The sequence below is a fragment of the Alosa alosa genome, chromosome 1 (assembly GCF_017589495.1).
Source record: "Alosa alosa isolate M-15738 ecotype Scorff River chromosome 1, AALO_Geno_1.1, whole genome shotgun sequence".
NCBI classification, from domain to species: domain Eukaryota; kingdom Metazoa; phylum Chordata; class Actinopteri; order Clupeiformes; family Clupeidae; genus Alosa; species Alosa alosa.
This window is the reverse complement of record NC_063189.1, coordinates 6,307,908-6,321,735: the sequence shown is the minus strand read 5'-3', so window position 1 is coordinate 6,321,735 and position 13,828 is coordinate 6,307,908.

Genomic DNA, 13,828 nt, shown 5'->3' with positions numbered 1-13,828 from the left:
CCATATATCAGTGTTGTTATCCTCCCTGCTGCATTATAGCTAATCCTGACACTTCATTGGTGGAAGAGCCAACAATGTGCTTTTATCTTTCCCAAAATCTCAGAAATGATGAAAAAAGCATGTCTAGTTGACTGTATAGTGAACAATAACACAAAATACATCATACCACTCCAGTCTGGACCTTATTCCACAGATAAGTTGCAAATTGGTAAACATTTACAATGTCTTATAATACTCATATACGTCTGGAATTACAAATAAAAGTGTAAATAATGTTTTTTTACTTTAAAATATTGTCAAAAGTTGTAAATATGCGTAGAGTATTCTAGTTCTATGTAATCCTATGATATCATTCATAGGTTCCATATTATAGGTTCCATATAGGTTCCATATTTGCATGTTGTTGCCATATGGCAAGAATTATATTTTGCCAATTTGCAAAAACCTCATTATATATAAACTTGTTTTAATGATAAATTGTTCATGTTTACATAGTCCAGATAGTATTTTAAATTTTCTCAAAGAAATAATGCCTATATTCTGAATTTTGACCATCCAAAGGTAGCGGACAGGTGGTGGTGGTGGTTTAACAACATATCCTAGTCATGTGACCTAACAATTATTTGTTCATACCAAAATTAAAGTCCCCTTCTTCACTTTCAAATAGTAAAATATAGGTTCTACCAATTAGAAACACTAAGATATATTAACTGTTGCCATATGGCAAAACCATGCAGTAGAGGGTTACCAGTAGCCGACTCATTGGAGACTGGGATGAGGCCGTTAGATAGATAGATAGATAGATAGATAGATCACATCAGATAGATAGATAGATAGACATCACACATACATTCACTAACAGCAGAAAAAAGTAATTAAAAGTATATAATATAAAAAAACACAACTAAGCAATAAGATGGCAGCTTTTAACACATGTATGGATGCTGTAGAGTAGCTGGCATGACAAAATCATAGACAAGCTTTTGAAATTAGAGGGAAATATAGTTGCTGCTTTATGACTTACCCTGCTCAAGAAACAAATAATACGAATGTGAAACAATACACATCTAATGTCACAATATAGGGCTTGCTCCTCCACATGGATGGTCTGACTTACTACAGTGGTGTCCATTTCAAAGCAGGAGAAGAGCCAAAACAGTCATTTACCTTTGCTTTGTGTCTTTTTCATCTTTTGAGTGCAGTAATGGTTATTTGGACAGGCAAGTGTTCTGTGAGTACATGTCCTTGTTGGTGAATGTTTCTGTGTTCTTGCGTTTCAGACATAGATGAATGTGTGAGCTCAGCTGAAGTGTGTCCAGTGCATCAGACTTGTAAAAACACGTTTGGAAGCTTTGTGTGTGTGTGCAAACAAGGCTTCATCCTCGGCACCCTGGACAACTCTATCACATGCAGAGGTACAAGAGTTCTTTGTTGGGCCTTTTTGAAAAATGAACCATCACATTACTGTATGGTAAATGGTAGAGAAGCAGAGATATTTTAGATCAATCCACTGGTACCTCTGCTAGTTACCATGGGAGTGCACTACATATGCATAGAGCTCCATGAACCTCAATATACAGCCAATAAATGACTGTGGAGAAAGTAACAGAACCTCTGCAGCATGTGACAGCAGCTTGAGAGTACCTCCACACCTGCTCCTCCTAGTCTGTCTCAGCTACCTAAGGTCTGTTCACTGATACTGTAGCATGCTTTTCTCACCAGCTAAAGACTGGGCTGAGTGAGTCTGGCTGGAGATATGAGCTCTGGCAGTGACAGCGCTGATATTTATCGTGCTCCCAGTGTGTCGACCTGCTGGAGTGACTGTTTCGTGTTAGCGCCTGGAGAGTGGTGTGACACTTCATCCCAGCGCTTTGGAACCGTCCCCATTACTTAACCCACACAAAGTAGAACAAGTGAAGTGACGTTATACATGACTGACATTCTAGCACCACTCTTTACTGAGCACATTTTAATGGCCTATTTCATAGTGGGTTAGCCTTGTAAAATGGTAGAAAGGCTGGCCAATAGAGCAAATCTTTCATTGTTCATACAAATGCACAAAAAGGCACGTCTAGCAATGACAGGATATGACAGGAATCATACCATTTCCCAATGATTGTCCATAATAATGTGGTTTAAGGGAATGCTCTGTCATGGAGAATCTTTGTGGAACAGAAACGTGCACAAGGACCCATGATTTGAACACTGAAGGAGATATAATGTGCACCAGCAGACATCAAAGCCTCTCACAGGCCAGAGTTTGAGACCCCTCATTCCACCATGAAGACTTAATAATGGATAACCATGTAATGGAAGGATGTGTCCTTCTTGATTATTGTCATTTCTTTTGGTTGTATACTGGTGAAACCTCCCCTCTGGAAAACTGTAAACGGCATAATATTGCCTTATAATTAGTGTTTGCACATGATTTTATCCCAGTCCACATTATCTAACAGTCTCTCTGTTCTCACGGACTAGATCAGGATGAGTGTTTGACTGGCAAACACCGCTGCAGTCGGAACGCACTCTGCCTGAACACTGCTGGTTCCTATCGCTGCCAGTGTCGGGACGAGTACTCAGGAGACGGCCTCACCTGCCTCAAGAGGAGAGCTGGCCAGTCACGCTCCAAGATGTACTATCAGTTCCAGTTGTCTAAAAGAACACGGGCCAGACATCACCGCCTCTGACCAAAGCAGCACAACAATGCATTACATTTGGGGCTAGCAAGGTGAAGGGGCAGAAAGCAAAAGGTCATTCACACAATGCAGTTCATGCACCAGAAGGTTTTTATTTTTATTATTTTTGTCTTACCCAAACTGGCCCAGTGGATTTAAGGTTTGGGACCGCTGACCATCCTACATTGTACTTGCTGTAAGGACCAGTACATCAAGGACCTCAAATAAACTGCTGAGTCATTCTAAAGTCCTAATGGCTGGTGCTTTAGCCCTGATCACTGTATTTATCTGCTGCCTGTGAACAAAAGAAGACCTGACTTTGGGCATAGGCTGGCCACTGGTTTGTCATTAGATGTCAGTCAGTCATTCATTTGACACCCAGCCTGTCACTATGGTCCCATCCAGCCCCCACAAAAAGCACCTTCAAATGGCTTGCTTTTGAACTCCAACGATTATACAGTTTTATTTTTTACTCTTACACCAATTTGACAGACAAATACGATATACACAGATTTCATTTTATGTGAAAGATGTTTTTTTTTTACTATTTGATGTTATTTATGAAAACATTCAATTAATATTGTTTTACATCCTTTCTGAATGACATGTTGCAGTTGTATCCTTCTGAATGTACATACATGATATAAGTACAAATATTTATTAATTAAATAATGACCTCCAGTAGATGTCCTACCGAACATCTTTTATCTTACACCTTCACCATCTTAATTGCCCCTTACCCACTAAACACCTCTTATCAGCAAATGCTCTCTCTGCTTAACTGACCTCTCTCTTGAACCTCTGCGACTGGACTATGTCAACCGGGTCGACCTCGGCCGAGAGCAGCAGGAACATCACCATCACAGCTCTTGCATAATGTCATGGGGTTGGGCTGTTTTTGACAGCTTCACAAGAGCCTAGTGCAGAAAAGTGAGAGAACAGTCTGTGACAGAGCTCTGGATGAATAGAGACAGCCCTCTGACATTTCCATCAGACATCTGGAGAGAGCCCAGGCTGTGTGAGCGGGACTCAACTCGGGCCAGTAAACTCAAGCGCCACTCACTTCACAACACAAGCCATGTGAGTGCAACAATGAGCACTGTGTGTGCGCTGGACGACACGGGGGTGCCTGGCGCTGGCCTCGGGGGCGAAACCTCACACCGCTGGGTGTTCCGTGGCCAGAACAGCAAACAAGTTACATAAAAATGTGTTAAATGGGCCCATCATTAAATCCGTGTGGTTTTAGGAGGTCTGGGACACAGTGCCAGGCCTGACAGAGAGTGCGCAGGAAAACATCATAAAAGCTCATTAGGAACACCAGTCGGACATACTAAACACAGCGACCATCCTTCCCGTGCATGTGTGAGGTGCCTGGGAATTTGAAGTGGCAGGGCTGAGGGTGGCATGGAGCAGCGCAGTGCTGCTACAGTACAGCTGCCAGGCTGCAGTCAGCTTTGGGAACTGGCAGCTGCAGGAGAGCCCTGTCTCTGACCCTATTCATCCCCTCAGCAGGTGTCACATCAGCCCTCTCTGGGTCTCTCTCTCTCTCTCTCACACACACACACACACACACACACACACACACACACAGAGAGGGGGGGGGGCTGGAACTACTCACAGTATGGCCGGGAACAAAGAGGAGAAATCAGGGAAAAATGCAGTCTCTCGGAATAACTCTCACCACAATGCCTGGAGAAGAGACAGACCCCCCCCACACACACACACACACACAGAGACTCACAAATTCACCAGAAATTCAAGAAAAACCTGGTTCCTTTCTTTCAAAAGCACCCTCCGAAAGTGTCTCACAAAGACACAAATAGAAAACATTTTAGATAAAAGGTTCCAGGCCCCTTTTATGGGAAGGACCTCACACCGAGTAGTGTGTAATTCCTACCAGAAACCGAATTTATTTACCGAAAAATAATAAGATTTAATGCCAAGTGCCACGCTACAAATACATGGCACCAAAAGGAGGGAGGTGAAGGTAAGAGGAGAGAAATCACAAGGGAGTGGAAAGTTTCTTTCTCTACGGCAAGTTATTCTGTTTATGCAGGTCTCCCTCCCTGCTTCTCTTTCTTTCCTTCTCTCTCTCTCTCTCTCTCTCTCTCTCTCTCTCTCTCTAACATGGCAGTGGGAAGGGGTGGTGGTACCCTAGTGGAACACTCTTTTGCCGGTACAGCGGAGGAAAACAATAAGTATGTAAATGTAATTTGGACATCTGCAATTACAACAACCCTCCTGGGCCCTGCTGTTTGGGAATTCAGCAGCCAGCTCCACTTTCATTATGAAACAATATTACCATTTCCCAAGCAGCTGGAGCACTGACTCGCAGGGCCGCAAAGAGCCAACCACAATACGGCCGAGCGGGGGTGGGGGGGGGGGGTGACAAGGGCTGGGGGAGCAGGAGAGATGCTAGTATATCCTGCCACCCACGTTGCAGAGAAGAGAGTGCTCTCTCTCCCTCTCTCTCTCTCCCTCTCTCTCTCTCCCTCTCTCTCCCTCTCTCTCTCAAACACAAGCACTGAACTGTAAAAACCACAGCAACCCCTGTGTTACCCCTACTGTCCCTTTTCCTCAGGCTGATAGAAAGCAGACATCTTCTTCCGCCAGGGCTATTCCATGGCCAATGCCCCATTACCACCCACCACCCACCCCCATGCTCTCCTGCTGAGGTCCTTACTGGGCAGTGACGGGCACCCACTCCAGGAGACGTAACACCCTGTTTCCATGAATGAAGTCAAAGTTGAGAGCGTTGACCTGCCCACACCCAAGGGACTGAGTCCAGCACTCACTCCTGGCATGAAATGAAAAAAATGATTTTGAAAAACAGAGAGGGAGTGGTGATTTCAGCACTTTCCTGGCCAGGCTTGCCCTGGGAGTGACACACACAGAGTGACACTCTGGAGAAGCAAACCTGCAAAGTGCCTCCTCCCAACCCTCCATCGTGGCAGTTTTAGGAAATCATCCAGATGCATTTCTCTCTCCCTCTCCTCTCTCATTTTCATTGATCTCACTAATAGTTATTCAGTGCTAATTAAGGCATAACTAATTATTAGTTACTAAGAAATATTTAAGAAGTATTGAAGTAAAACAATTATCTTAGAATCAGTATGTAAACCATACAAGGAATTTGTACATGTACACAAGGATTTTGAACACAGTCTAAGACATAAAACGTAAGTTGAGTGAACTCAAAATATTTATGGAAATGAATAACCTAAACAAATTATGTTTATTTTTCCTCAATCAAGTTAACTTAATTGTTTGATTTGAGTTTGATTTACATTTAAGTTGACTTAATGTGATTAAGTAATAGCAATTGAATTAAATTTTCTGAACATGAAACTATGGAGCATTTTTGCAACTCAATTGAACAATGGACAGTAGCCAATAGCTGTATTGAACAGTCATCAGCAGGGAAGACAAAGATTGCACAGTTGAGAAAGACACCTAAACAGATGTACTAATCAATCCTACTTAGTAATCAATTTCAAATTGAGAGCACAGGGGAATTGTGGAAACGTTCAAGTAGGTCTTTTAAGTTTTTTAAGACTTCTTCATTATGATTACCCATTTACCAGCATTCACCATCAGTTAACTGCACCAGTACATGTCAAAGTTGTGTAAAGCATAAAGACACAAGCCTTGTCTATCATTGCATCAGTAGTGTTGGTAACATTACCAAATGTGCACATTGACAACTATAATTTCAGCATTTTTAGTAAAGGATCATTGGAATTTCTATTACTCATTACTCATTACTCATCTCATCTCATGAGTGTTTCTTCTGTGACACTTATGGTGGAAATGAAGCATACATGTCAACGCACAACGTTTCCCAAATTGTATTTAGAACCAAAAAAGCCTATAGAACAGTCTGGCTACACTGGGCACGCGACTGAAGCGCTCCATTCACGGTGTGTGAAAAACATTTAGAAAACTTGGCAAATTTGTTTGAATGTACACGCCGCTATCACATCTAGTGTAGCCAGTTCCATTGGGTATAGTGGAGGCTAATTGTGACAGTTACGCTCTGTGGACATGATGCTTCATTTACTTGTACCCGGTGAAGTAATTTTAATGATATTGTAAAGGATCATGGGAATCTAGGTAATACTCAACGGTTGAGTTTCTCTTTGATCTATTTCTTTTTGAGTTTAAAAAAAATAATAGAAATTAGTTATTTTAATTTGTTTAAAAATTAAGTTGTGTAGAATAATTATTTTGTGTTAGTTTGATTGTTTGGTTTTACAGTGAGGATAAAAAATGCTGAAATTATCATATATAAGAGAGCCAAAGTGGACTACTCAAAGCAACATAAGAGAGTTTCTCTTGGTTTTATTCAAAAGCAATGTGGATCCACAGTGAGAGGCTCTTAGGAAGAAGCTGTTTGAGTGTCTTTTTTGCGTTTTCTTCCAGATGGAAGTGGCTCTGAAACTTCCAGTGGACTTTCCCAGTCTCCAGTGCACATCGTTGTGATGCACACAGATTTAATAACAGCCCTCATGCAAAGGAACTTGCGATCTCTGGCTACAGCCATACAGTAGATTTCAAAAATCCCTCTACATCATCAGCCACATACAAAAACAGCTCCATTCTCAGTCTACACCCAAGGCTTGTGTGGTAGCTCAAGTGGCCACAATCTTTTCCCACCATGGTGGCAAAAACCCCAATAGGAACACCCAAAAAGCTGTCCAGTGTAAAGGGTGGCCGGAGCTGACCGGAATACCGCGGTGGCGTAATCGCGTGGGGTATGTGTGTGGAGTCTCCCTGCCCAGGGAGATTATCCTCACCCAGCAGGAAAGATTTCAAACTAATCTAGAACGGTATGCCTCTCTCCACCACTCATGACAATTCACTTTCAACTATTCTTTTTTTTAAGGACGGGGTGTAAGGAAGTGGATGGGGTAAAGTGGGGTTTCTTTTGGAGGCCGATCACTGACTCACCATTCCTTTGAGTGGCAATTAAGCCAGAGGGCCATGAGAGAGTGGGAGTGAAAGCCAACCCTATCCCAATAACAACACATTTGGAGGATCCTGTGACATCGCAAAAGGAGACCAGAGAAGAGAACACTCACACAAATGAAACCACAAGAGCTGATGGGTGGAGAAACCATAACATGGAGGTCTGCTGATCACATGACATCGCTAAGTGTGTTGGTGGCCTAACCCTCTGCTCTCTCTCTCTCCTGAAGGGGCTCTGCTCAATTAACATCTACCCCTTTACTTATATCATTCTGTTTTTGTTCTCTCTCTCTCTCTCTCTCTTTGGCGAAGCCTTGTACCCTGTTTTATACACCGGCTCATTCAGCAGCAGAGCAGTTCCCTTACTGCATGAGAGAATGTGCAAATGAGAGAGGGAAAGCCTAAACTGAAGGAATTCATTACATGAAGATTAAATCAGTGAAAGGGGAAAATGGCGATAGCCATAAATTGAGAAGCTGGTCAATAACTCTTTAGGAGTGTGTGGTTGCAGGCAGCTGTAGCTTGAGAAGGTTGGCAGAGAGAGCGAAGACCTGGCAGAACAGGAGGGGTGGGTGTTGGATGCCACAGAGAGGCGTGGCACTGAGGAGGTGTGGCAGGACAGGGTTTGACACTGACTGGGTCAGAGGGGCGGCTGTCCGGGGCTCTCAGGGAGGGGTGACGCAGGCTGCGCGTGGTGGGTGGAGGGGTCCAGAGGAGGGGAGGGAGGGGGGTGTTGGCAGTGAAATGGATGGGTGCAGTTTTAATTAGCGCAGTATTGGAAGTGAAACAGTGGGAGCGTTGTGAGGCAGAGTTGAACAGCTGCAGCATGATACTGAGGGACTGAATGACTTGATGGGCTCTCTTTTCACAGCTAGATGTGTCTCCACTTCTCTCCTCTTCTGCCTCTCACTCCTCTCTCCACTCCAGCCAACTCAGGTGTCCAGCTGCCTTGCTATATGAAAGCTGGGCTGTATTGTCAGACAGATATTAAAAACACACACACACACACACACACACACAGAAAGAGAGTGTATTTGGCAGTAGGCACTGTTGGGATGTGTCAGTGAGAGCTAAGGGTACCTCTGTGCCCACTGGAATTGCTTGACGGTCATGGGCATTCGCCAAGACCCTGTCACTGTACAATTTCTCTTACAGGATAAAGCAGACAATGTGATGAATACACTCTCTCTGTTTCTCCCTCTGTAAGAGCAGCAGTCAGTCAGACATTCCTCATAGGTACTGATGAAAAACCAGGCCGGCCCTCCGCATTGGGCACAGTCCAGGTCTCAGGAAAACAGCCAGCAAACCAGCATTCTTTTCTGTTCGAATACAATCTGGACTGCAAGGGAAGACCATGTATGTTGCATGTTTTAACTCCCTTAGCTGAAAAAATGACTTCATATTGTGTGAGAACATTTGACATTCTACCATGTCCATAAAGGTGAAAATAAGGCTGAATCTATTTTCCTGATAAATCATTTTGATTAACACAATTTATTAAAGAAAATTAATAACAGATATCTGCTAAAGCACTATCACTATACTCATAAATCAACTGATGTTGGATGTCATTAATGGAATCTATGTTTTTACATATGATTCAAGTTCTGAAAGTTTTAGAGAGAACTAAATATCTGGGGATACTTAATGAATTCACAAAATTCAACTATAGTAATTTCTTGTGTATTAGCTGCATTGTTACATTGTTGTCTTTTCTTAGATAGCTGTGTGATCAGCAACTTAGTTTACTTTCTTCTGATATCAGACATATTGAAATGTGTTTAATATTGCATATGCAGGTTCATTTATTTAGCCTGGGTAGGACTGGGTAGGTTCATGTATTTAGCCTGGGTAGGACTGGGTAGGTTCATTTATTTAGCCTGGGTAGGACTGGGTAGGTTGCAATAATAAGGGACATTGAAATGTTTTGAATTTGAGTTTCTCAGAAGTCTGTGTTCTTAAACGCATTATTACTGTTCTCCGGGAGAGACATACACTTTAACTTACTCTAAAAGCAATTAGTCCCTGTTACTCCTATTACTCATCGCAATATACAATATACAATTAGTCCCTGTTACTCCTATTTCTCATCGCAATACACAAAAGTCTGTGTTATATGACTTTAACCCAAACTAGTGTTACAAGTGTGTTATATGACTTTAACCCAAACTAGTGTTACAAGTGTGTTATGAGTTTGAACACACACTACAACTCGGGATCAAACACTTGGACTAACAACCCACAGAGCCACCTGCCCAAACCCCAGGAGGACAGCACCACCATCCACAGATCCACTCAAATGTGAAGACATTTTAAATATTATATTACTCGTGCTCCTTTACTCTGTCTATTTTGGCACCTTGTAGATCAACACTTCTTAAATGTTAGCTAGCTTACATCTATCCTTTGTGGATCAAAGAGGTTCCAACCTACATTCAGTGAGCTATTTGACTGGGTTTGATGTGTAAATCATCTGACATGGAATGAGTCTTGAGGTCTAGTTTTCCATGTCCCATTGAGAGGCACCCAGCTCTCTGGTAAAGACTGCCAAGAGGCACTACACCGTGCCCGATACCACAGTCGGAAAGTTTTCATTAAATAGCACAATATCAGCCCCTAGTGGACAAACTAATCGGAAAGCGCTGACAAGGACAAAAAGGAAATGTTTTTATTTGAGCCCATGGTGGCACCTAGTGGAGACACACAAATACACAATGAATGATTACTGCTGAAAATTACTGACAGAAGGTTTTCATATTTTGCTATGATATAGTAACAATGTGTATGCATGTAATTACCTACCTAAAAATGTCACAGATTAACATGGATTGCATATCCCAAAATAATTGTCAAAGTAGCACTCCTGAGAAAATGTAGAAAAAAACCTCAAAGAATGGAATGGATCTATTTAAGGCCCAAGTAAACTATGCATTATGGTGTATACCAAATCTTTACTATGTAACTATGTAGCATCTGATGGTGACTTGTCATCACTTTGCTTGGTTGCTCCGATGATATTAACATCGCAGAACTTTTTACAGCAAAAGACAGACAGCAAAGACAACTAGAAATGCAATTCCGAGGAATTACACGAGGGGATGCAATCTGCTGGTCAGGGTGTTGGTGGGGCTGTTGAGCTTGCTGCTAGCTGGTTGGTAGGGTAATTGTGATACCTGCAAAGGTGCTTTTGGAGTAACCAAATTTGAATCTTGTGTGACATGGCATTTATGAGATATCACACTCAAGGTGTTTTTGATCTTGACATTTGACCTTCAACCTCCAACATCAACTCACTTCATCTTTGAGTCCATGAAAACACTCGTACCAAATTTGAAGCATGTACGTCAAGCCGCTCTGGAGATATAATGCTGAATGCATGAGATATGGCTGGGACTTTTATTTTGACACACAGGAAACACTTTAACAGGATGTGTAGTTCAGGTAGAGCTAGATTGTATGCTTAGAAGCTGAGACAGTTGGATTCCTCACAGGTGACACCTGTGCCAGTGTTCTGATCAGCCTGGGAACTGCTCTGAGAACCTTTTAACGAGCGCAGCTGGCTCTATTATGACATCTATCTATCTATTTCAATAGAGGGGATGCATCCGAACATGTTGGACAACTACACTCATATATATTTACACTGCATTTCAATAATTCATTTATTTGTCCTAAATTTGGTAAATTTTTATACTTTCTTAATAATGTGTTTTGTCCTAATAGTTTGGTACAACTATTCTCACTATCTCTGATAATCAAAGAGGCAATGATTTCTTTGAACAAACATCTTTAAATGGTGCAGGCAAAAATCTCTCAAACAGTTTTACAACTAAACTGTTCGGATTGATTGTTTTAAGTGCTTTACACTAAAGCCTATGTCATGTAATAATAACACTTCAGCGATCTGGTATGATAATAGATACAAGTTGTAAGTCCACAGCTCTAACATATCAGTTATTTACAACAGAGAATTAACCAAAGAAATATCTAATATTTATATTCATTTTAATACAAATTCTCAGTCAGCAACAGTAGAACATTTAATAGAACATGAACAGAGAGAGATGTAAGGTCCCTTCACTGAATGCTGAGCTCTTTTCACCCTCCCAGCAAAGTGAGCTGGACATTGTGTGAGCGGTTTACCACTCAACATAAACAAAAGGATGTTTCTAAGAGAATTGCTGACTCAATCCACAGTGACAAAATGAACTCAAGTCACTTTTTATTTTCAACAAAGCACTAATGTTAACTGCCATGCCAGTTACTGAAAGTGCTGAAAAGTCATGGTTGTGTCTCTAAGATGAGATTCCTGTTTTGCTGTCCTTTATATGACCAAAAGTATATCTTGAAAAATTATATTCATTTATATTAGATTTCAGTGGCAGACTCAGACTTTTTGAAGGGCAGGACATTGCCCGTCTGTCTTTGTACCCATACTGGTTTACTGTAATGTTTGAAGTGGTATTGTGAATAAACTCAAACAAACAAACAAAACAAACAAACCAGGGATGAAAAAACAAAAAGGGCACCTATCTCACAACACGAGGCCCCAACCATGCAAAAAGCTATGACATATCAAATGAGCACTGTGTCCTTAGGCAATCCAGTTTAAAACATATAACAACAATCTGACAAAAAAAAAAAACTAAAATGCTTTAAGGCGAGACACTTGAATAGGGTAACATTTTTAACAAGCAGACATCACTATGAAACTTCCCCAGTTGATTACTTACATTAATATGAGAAATAATTAATCTGTAATTTAATGTTTACATATGCAAATTAGGCATTATCTAATTAAATATGCGCTAATTTGCATACATTTTAAAACACGAAATCTGAGCTTTGGATACAGCCAGGTTCAAACTTATGTTTTCGTTGTGTTCAGATGTTATATGGGGGGGAAATTACAGAGGGATTTATGGATATCTACTTTAGTTATCCTGGAAATCAGAATATGCTGTCAATAGCCTTAAAAAATCGATTTTTGCCATGTTTTTAGCCATACAATGTCATGTAAGTCAGGCTAGGAATAATATATGTTTAAGGCTATTTCCACCCCTGGTTAGCATTGTATGCTATTCGTACCCTGGTGCAATTAGAAGTGAATTCTATTCGTACCCCAGTGCACACAGCAATGTGTCCTATTAGTACCCTGTCTGGTACAAATATCAATGTATGCTATTCGTACCCCGGTGCACACAGCAATGTGTTCTAGTAATACCCCGTCTGGTACAAATATCAGTGTATGCTATTTGCACCCCTGTGATTTATTCTGGCATATTGATCACACAATGTAATAATAATTAAAAAAAAAACAGGCAACATGTTTTTTTGTTGTTACGTAACAGGGTGTGAATAGCTCAGCTGTGTAATAGACACTCTGAATAAGGCATGCTGTTTGCATTAATGTATAGTTAGAAGTGGATGCTATTCGTACCCTGGTGTATATAGTACTGTATGCTATTTACACCCTGGTGCATGAACTAGCTAATTATTGTAATCAAAACTTCTGTTTGAGAACCGATTTCTTGTTCAAATTGCGCGCCCTCTCTCCAGAGACGTGCACACTCACTCTGCCAAAACGCAACACACAGGAATCGATCCCCGGTCTCCCACATGTTATCCCATGTCTGTGACCACTGCACTATCCTCTTCCACAAGTAAATGGTGTTTGCGGGTAGACTTATAGTTTATAGGCCTGAACGTCGTATTCACGAAATTTCTGTTAGCTAACAAACTGACGGTTGTATGTGTTAACTGAACCAAGAGTATGAAAATAAAACACAACTTCTCGGCCCCAGCCGTGGTGCGGCTGGCTGGGGCACCTGCACCGTGCGCCGGCGACCTGGGTTTGATTCCCGCCCCGTGGACCCTTCCGGATCCCACCCCGACTCTCTCTCCCACTCGCTTCCTGTCATTCTCTACTGTCCTGTAAATAAAAGGCCAAAAATATATACTTTAAAAAAAAACACAACTTCTCAATCTAAGGGCCCTATCATGACATTCTAAAGTGCATCGTCACTCGTCGAAAGTCTATTCAAATTTAGTAGGATGTCCAGTTCACATTGGGAGGGGTTTCGTTATCAAACGTGGAGCGCATGGCGCAACAAGGTGTTCCTAGGTTTTTTAATCAGTCATATGGGTGTGTTTGGGGATTAACATAATTTTAAACCAATGAGAAT